A 6,000-nucleotide genomic window follows, 5' to 3' on the forward strand; every position below is an offset into this window, starting at 1 on the left:
GGATTCTTCAACCCCATTAGTGCGGCAAAAGCGACAATGTCAAGCCGTGCCTCAAGATCCTGAGACCAGTTCCTAGTACGAGTTTTTGTGTAGAGTAAGTCCAAACGAAATCTCATCGATAAGGTTCTTGCATGGAAACATGATGAGATATGGAAGGCACAGAGCCCGATTGTGTCCAAATGTTGCATATTCCTTAAATGAGGAATAGGTAGCGATGAGATCCGAGGTTGCTGCCCAGTCATTTCGGAAGTGTCTTTTTTTGGCCAAAGCGGGGCACCATTTAAGATGTTCAGTTGCTAAATTTATAGATGCAAGTAAGCTCTATATGCGTGCATGAAATTGTGCTATCGAAGCATTAACATGATGGCAAGATCTTCATAGAGAGAATTTGGAGGTGGAAAGGACATTTTGGCGAAGTTTGATAACATACACCAAGTGAATTTGGAGGCCATTGAAAAAAGACCTAGTTCATGTCTCAAGATAGCGTTAGGTAAGTAGTTGGGAAGACCCAACACTGACTTCCAAACTTTTACCTGAATTTTATTAAAATAAGGGACTCTCTCAGCAAGACATAGATCTACGCCGTAAAGAATCACTGCCTTCACCTTCATCTGATAGAAGTCTAGGAGAGGAACTAGAGAAAATGTACAATGTTTGTGAAATATGATATGCATTTGTGCTGCTGTTAGATGTGTAACTTTAGTCGAAAGAGATGCCTGCCATTTTATCAGTGATGTGGAATTCGATAAATTGTACCCTAAGTAGGACATAGCAAGAGAGAGATTAATTAAATTATAGTTGATAGTCCATTTGAAGGAGCAAAGTTTTTTTTTTTTAGATGAAAAAATAAGATATTTGATTTGGATGAGCTTATGGCAAGATTGTTAAGTGAACAATAGGAAAAGAAAAGATTAAGCTTATTTTGAAGGCCGAAATGAGTTTGGTCAAAGAGAAGCACATCATCCGCGAACGCTAGCCACTGCAGTCGCAAGTCTCCCAGTCTGACTGGGAAAACGTCAGCAAGATAAGAGGTTGAAGAGCGTGGCTGCAAGATTGCAGCCCTGCTTGACACCGATCTCTGTGGGAATAGGCGCCCTCTAATGACACTGTCAAAAGCGGACGATATATCCAGCGCGGCCATGAAGATGGGTCCACAGGAGGAGTGATGAGCAAGTATAGTAGCATTCAGTTGTGTCCCCATGGCCTTTCTAAAGCCAACCTGTGCTTTAGACAGAACGGAGTTCCGCGCCATAAATGTTTCCAATTCATTAAGTATGAGTAAGGCAAAGATCTTAGCTGCTACATCAATTAAGGTGATAGGCCTGAAGTATAGGTCCCTTTTTATGAAGAGGAATAATAATGGAACTGAGCCATGAGCAGGGAATTTTTTTGAAGTGAAATATATTCTGAAAGATTTGTAAGAAGAACGTCGCCCAATAAAGCGGGTCATCTTTTATCACACAGGGAGGTAGGCCATCAGGGCCCGCATCCTTTGAGAATTGTAATTTGTGTATGGCCCAAATGATGTCTTTTGTGGACCACAGACATACTGGTGGAATTTGATGACAAAGTATCCACTTCGAAGGGCATGTGAGGTAAAGGTAAGATGTATTTAGATTTGAAGTTTTGCCAAGTCTGGCCATCAATCCCTGTAACTAATACGGAGCGAGCTACCCCTGTGGGCTTCCTCAAAATTGCCCAGATGTCTTTAGTGTTGCGTTTACACAACAGCTGCACCATATGTTGATTTTCTTGATTGGGTTTATGAAAGCAAATTTTTTTAAGATCCATTTTATGGCGGGCAGTAATTTTTTGCCTCTTTCGGCAAATCCACAGGAAAGTTATCATAGGAAGAGGAAGGAAGTGGCAACTCTGGAGCAGAAAGCAAGAGTTGAAGCAAAAGGAGAACTCGCAGTCAAAGGAGCTGATTAAGGATTAAGGTATTATGGATAAATGGCAGTGAGAAAGGAGAGGAGGCACCAGGAAGGGAGGGTGTGTCCGATTTGTGGAAGTGCACCTGTTGACATTGCTTATTAGATTTGGAGACTGGCGTAGAAGGACCCATGGACAGGTGCACCAGTTTATCTAATTCGGCCATCACAACTGGGGCGAGAAGAGATGTATCAAACAGAGGAACACAATTACCATCTTCTACAATATCTGTGATTTCCATACCGAGTTTCGGCAAATCTGTTGATGGAAAAGTAAAACTCGAATTGGGTTCATTTACATCTTTGAGCAAAAATATGCTTTGGGAAGGAGGTGGATTGGTCCTCTCATAAGGAGGTGGTGGCATCAGGGGCGCAACTCCAGAAGCTGAGGGTGAATTGTCGCCTGGTTTAAAGGCAACATGAGTATCAGGGATTTCAAATGATAGTGAAAGCAATGAACGCTTGCCTTGTAGGGGCACTGGCAACTCATTTTGAGGAACATGCTATAGAGGAGGTGGACGTAGACTTAACCCGCTTTCCCCTAGGCGCTTGCCACTTCTGAGGCTGATGTCCATTATAGCAAAACAAATGGGGAAAAAATCAAAGTGAGAGGGGAAACCGTGAACATCGCCAACGTTTCTCGAAAGCTATTGTGTAAGCCTCAGAGAAAGACAGGAGACAGTACACAAGGGTTCACAAATCAGTTCCTACTGAACACCAGAGATCATATTATTCGGTAGTCACTAAGTGTGAGAAAAGGTTGCCCCGGGAGCGTATGCGTCAGGCGAGAGCCAAGCAGAAGAGAGTTAAAATCTATAGGAGTAAATGAGCAACTGAGAAAAGAATAGCGGCAAGAGGTGTAAAAACGCATGTCGGTACTCTTAGGCTGATTAAGTTAAATGCGTTGGGCTATGTATAAGGGTACAGCAGACAACAGATTCTAGACCACATAGTCCGTCAGAACAATTGGTACAAACAAGCTAAACTGACAGAATCATGGAGCGCGTGCATAGCCCTGCGACATTGAAATCGGTAAAGCCGCCCATTTAAAATCCAGATTATGCCGGTTGTATGCAACAAGTGAGTACAGCACGGGAACAGCCAGTTTGATAAAGTGCCCCACCTTCATATAACAATACAAAGCAGAGGAGCCAGTTACCAGTGCAAACACAGAGTAATCATTCAGCGTGCTGCAAGACTGAACAGAACAAGAAAAGTTACCCGCGCATCACAATCCTCTCATGCTATCAGGCACTTCCTAGGCACTTCGGCACAGTTCCCTTTATTGATCGATTTGTGTGACATTTGACCACCGTACAGTTGATGCACTTAAATAGAATCTGATAGTAATTGTCGTACCACGTAGAACTGTATATATATTTACCATTGTAGATTAACTGAGCACAAAGTGAGTTATTGTGATTGTGTATATAACCTTGAACCTTAATTATATAAAGACTGTTTTCATAAATACAGTGTGTAGATATTCCTTTGTGGGTGCTTGGGGACTACACTGTACTGAGGAACCAGTCTGCATCACCTCCTAAGAAGCTAGGCCTTGATTGTCAGACCATAGATACCCTATAGAGAATCTTGGCTGGTGTCCTCGGTGCCTCTCCTCTGCTGTATAGAGAGCAGGAGTACAGACACCCCCCTCCGATCCTTCACACTGGTGGCAGCGGTGGGATGCTCATGGTTTTAAGAATCAGTGTGTAACCTTGCCACTTACAAAATATCTACACTTTGTGAATTGAGGTTTAGTTGTGTACAAGATAACGACATTACAAGCAATTGAGTCTATTGTGAATGGTAAATTAACTAGGATGAGCTTAGAGGCTCTCCCAAATGCTTGTGCAGCTAGGGAATTAAACTTTGAGGATAAGTCTACCGCTGAGCTGATAGCTGCCCTGGTGGACTACCAGACAGACGGTTAAACTCTTGAAGGGGAAGATGTAACCATTGAGGCCTATGCCTCTGGGGATGTTGTCGAATCGGTTTCTGGGAATGCCACCATCCCTGCTGCCTCCGTTCCGACCTCCAGCAATGTTTCTTCAGGGAATTCCTTGGAACGGTATTCTTGGAATACCGAAAGTTGGAAATAGAAGCTGAGCTTAAGAAAGAGGAGTTGGCACAGCAAGTGGAACTCAAGAATAGGGATCTTGAAATCAAAGACAAGGACACTGAATGTCAGCAAATCCAGCTAGAGAAAACTAGAGTGGAGACTTTAGCAAAACCAGTTGAGGTGTCAGGTCCCCAGCCACCAAGTTTATGAACGATTTGGTAGGTGTGTTTGTGGAGGGTTCAGATATCCTCCAATGGATCGAAGCGTTTGAGATAGCTTGTGGAATCCATGATGTTGGCAAGAGAGATCGGGCTAAGTGTTTGTTAAGCAGAGTGCCTCAGACTGGATATGACTGTATTCTGAAACTGAGTGTGGAGGAAAGGGGTCAGTACGAGGGCATAAAGTCTGCTTTGATACCTTAAAAGGTTCAGGGAATTTAAAAAACGAGAATGTGTCTTGGGTTGACTGGGTGAGTGCTGCGCACATGAAAATGATGGGGTGCATTGATGGTTCAAAGTGAAAACGTTTGTGTCCCACCTTTTGTTTTTGAGCATTTTTCGGAAGTCTGTTCACCAGAGCTGCGTCAGTATGTTGCTGACCAGAACATTTTGGATCCCTTTAAGCTGGCTGACAAGTGGGTCCCCTAAGGATTCCAGTGGGAAGGACAAGGACAAAGAAAAGGGGACCTCTCAGAAAGCTGAGGAGTTCCAAAAGCATTCACAGTCGGGTAAACCAAAACCTTCCTCTCCTAAGACCCAAAGATGTAGTGGGGATAAGTCCTATGTGGGTGGGTGGGAGTAAGGCTAGTGGTCCACCTGCTGCAAAGCAGGCTCCCAGTGGTTCCAGTACCGTAACCCCCATTCCTGGCACTAGTTGGGACTGTTGGGCTCTGGATCAAAAGAAGGGTGACCTCCCCATCCCCCAAGTGTAAAGGTAAGTGTTAGCCAGAATCATGTGCAGTACCCTTTGGGAACACTACACACAATTAAGACTACAAGTGTAAGTATAATTTCAACTTTGGTACAAGCCTGTACTACACAGTAAAGTGGTAGCGATGGCTGAGCAGTCAGACTTATCTCAAGAGTAAAGTAAGCAGTAGAACAAGTTACACAAAGGACCAACAATTACAGTGATTCAAATAAACACTTAAGGATGGTTTCCTGGTAAAAGAATATACATTTATTTACACAGTCAGTTTGAAAGCATTACACTAGCAAGAGCAGCTCAATATCACACGCTAATAAAGCACAAATACACAACCGATAAGTAAAAGTTTAGCTCCCCTGAAATGAGAGCAAAATGGCACTTCAGATACTTTCAAAAGGGGTATAAAGACAAGGTTATAAGAAAAGACAGCACAAATAATTGCATAGGCAGGGCAAAGGGTTTCAGTAAACTACAACCAGCAATTCAGTTCATAGGCCTGGGACAAAGTCAATGGTTCAGAGTCTTTGTATAGGATAGCACAGTTCTGCTAGTAAACGGTTAAATCTTTGCCACAGAGTTTAGAAGAATTTGGCTAGGTGAAAAGTTTGACGAATGTTTAGGGAAGGACAAGTACCTTTGTATTGAAGAAGAGCTGTAGCTGAGGCAGTTGTTCCTGGCAGTTCGAGAAGATCTCGCTGTTCCTGAACTTCAGTCGTGGGGACAAGGAGGACGTTGGGAGGTTCCTGCACTGGCCAGGGATGAGGCCAAAAGCTTAGCAAGATGGCGGTTTAAGGTGTGAGTGCCTTGAAGTCCACTAGCTGGTTTCCTTCCCTCTGGCTATCCGGTTTTCAACAGCACTCTGATGAAAATTCGACCAGATGGGGACGGTGTCCAGGTGGCTTACGAGTTGGTTGTTCCCACCAAACTCAAGGGAAGACGTTAACCTTGAAGGGCTTCTCCGTCGATGGAGTTTCAGGCAATTCGGACCTGCAGCAGGCATTAACCGGTTATCCAGGAGTTGCAGCAGTCCTCTCGACTTCGGTTCTTTCGCTCCAGTGGTCGACTCTGCTTTCCAAGTCC

Source organism: Ambystoma mexicanum, chromosome 5q (assembly GCF_040938575.1).
Source record: "Ambystoma mexicanum isolate Mex_15411 chromosome 5q, UKY_AmexF1_1, whole genome shotgun sequence".
Taxonomy (NCBI): domain Eukaryota; kingdom Metazoa; phylum Chordata; class Amphibia; order Caudata; family Ambystomatidae; genus Ambystoma; species Ambystoma mexicanum.